The sequence below is a fragment of the Otolemur garnettii genome, unplaced genomic scaffold (genome assembly GCF_000181295.1).
Source record: "Otolemur garnettii isolate 467f Iridium unplaced genomic scaffold, OtoGar3 scaffold00182, whole genome shotgun sequence".
NCBI classification, from domain to species: Eukaryota; Metazoa; Chordata; class Mammalia; order Primates; family Galagidae; genus Otolemur; species Otolemur garnettii.
The window spans coordinates 4551-6935 of NW_003852577.1; the positions used below are offsets into that span (position 1 = coordinate 4551).

Consider the following 2385-nt stretch of genomic DNA (forward strand, 5'->3'; position numbering starts at 1 on the left):
TCTCTGCTGGCCTCGCCGCGTCCCTCGCGCCTCCTGCGGATTCCCGGGCCGGCGCCGGGCGGCGCGAGCTCTCGGGGAAGGCCGCGGTCGCGGAGAAAGCGGCGCGGCCCGGGGCCCAGGCCGGCGGACACGCCGCACCGCGGGGCGAATGTGACAAGCCCCCACCCCACCGCGTCCCTCCGCCGAGCGCCAGGAGCGCGGGCGACCCGAGCCCCAGAGCCCGGCCGGCGAGGCCCGGCAGCGGGGCTGCGCGGCCACACCAGGCAGGTGACGCCGAACACCCTGCAGCGGCAGACCTTCACCATAGACAGCCACCCAGACGAGACGGTGAAAGCGCTGAAAGAGAAGACTGAGTCTGAAAAGGGGAACGATGCCTTTCCGCTAGCAGGTCAGAAATGAACTTATGCAGGCAAAATCCTCAATGCTGATACTGCTGTAAAAGAATGTAAAATGGATGAGAAAAACTTTGTGGTGGTTATGGTGACAAATGTGCAGCCCAAAGCAGTATCAACACCAGCACACTCTGCAGCTCAGCAATCAAATCCTGTCACCACCACCTCCACAGCAACAACTGCGGCTCAGGCCCCAGCCCTTGCCCGGCTCCCGCATCCGTTACTCCAGCATCAACAACATCTGCCGAACCTGCACCGCTAGTGCAGCTAAACAAAAGCAACCTGCAGAAAAGCCAGCACAGACACCAACTGATAGTACACCAGCGGGTTCCTCCCGGTGAAACTTGTTGAAGATGCACGTGCCCTTGTGACAGGTCAGTCTTATGAGATATGGTAACTGAGATCATGTCAATGGGCTATGAACGAGAGCAAGTAATCACAGCCCTGAGAGCCAGTTTCAACAACCCTGGCAGAGCAGTGGACTATCTTTTAATGGGAATCCCTGGAGATAGAGAAAATCAGGCTGTGGTTGACCCCCCTCAGGCGGCTGGCACTGGGACTCCTCAGTCTTCAGCAACGGCGGCGGTGGCAGCAACTACCACAGCGACAACTACGACAAGTTCTGGAGGACATCCCCTTGAAGTTTTGGGGAATCAGCCTCGATTTCAACAAATGAGACAAATTATTCAACAAAATCCTTCCCTGCTTCCAGCATTGCTACAACATAGACAGAGAGAATCCTCAGTTACTGCAACAAATTAGCCAACACCCGGAGCATTTTATTCAGACGTTAAATGAACCAGTTGGAGAAGCTGGTGGTCAGGGAGGAGGAGGAGGAGGTGGCAGTGGAGGAATTGCTGAAGCTGGAAGCAGTCACCTGAACTACAGTCAAGTTAGGTCTCAGGAGAAAGAAGCTGTGGAAAGGTTAAAGGCATTAGGATTTCTTGAAGGACTTGTGATACAAGCATAGTTTGCTTGTGAGAAGAATGAGAATTTGGCTGCCAATTTTCTTCTACAGCAGAACTTTGATGAAGATTGAAAGGGACTTTTCTGTATCTCACACACATCACACCAGTGCATTACACTAACTTCGTTCCCTGGATTATCTGAGATGACTTGGGCTCATAGCCACTGTACTTGGTATAAAGTAATAGAATGTCAGGGGTGGGGAGGGAGGGACCTAGGATATAGGGCAGAAATAACTACAGGGCACGTCTGCGGCAATTAGCAGATGCCACAGCTCCACACAGTGTGTAAAATACTACGCAACCAAAAATCAGCTTTTGTAGGTCTTTATTTCTCCTATAAAACAGTAAGTAACTTTTCCTAGGTTTCACTCTTTTTAGTGTACTAGATCCAGAAACTTAGTGTAATGCCCTGCTTCATATTTCTTTGACTTAACATTGGTTTCAGAAAGAATTCTTTTTTTTTTTTTTGATACAGAGTCTCACTATGTCCGCCGCCCCAGAAAGAATCTTTGCTACCTAGAATTTACAGTCTCTGTTTCATGGCAACACTGGATAATGGCTTCATGAAATTTAAAAAAAATTTTATAGCATCTGTAAACAGAAATGACAAATTATTGATAGTTACTTGTTGCTGCTTCACAAATAATTATAAAATTAATGTTGAGGAAGCCCATTCTTTCATGTTAAATACTTGGGGTGGGAGGGGAGAAAGGGAGCCTTTTCTTAAGATGAAAATAATTACTGCTATTTAAAAATTTCTTGATCACTGAGGATGACCCTTCTAACATGATTTGAAAAGCTGTACCAGAATAGGCAAAGTTATTTTCCAGTTTACATTTTTTTGTTGGGGAGAGGCAAAATTGGTAGGTGTGTCTAATTACTGTTTACTTCATTGTTATATTGCAGTAAAAGTTTTATTTTTTAATTTTTTTTATTAAATCATAGCTGTGTACATTAATACTATCATGGGGTACAATGTGCTAGTTTTATATACAATTTGAAATACTTTCATCCAACTGGTTAAC

The 2385-nt window shown here is 47.0% G+C and overlaps 1 pseudogene; it reads left to right on the forward strand.

The window, feature by feature from the left end:
- The first annotated feature begins 435 nt into the window (after positions 1-435).
- On the forward strand, positions 436-1433 carry LOC100956552 (annotated as a pseudogene).
- Positions 1434-2385: the final 952 nt, after the last annotated feature.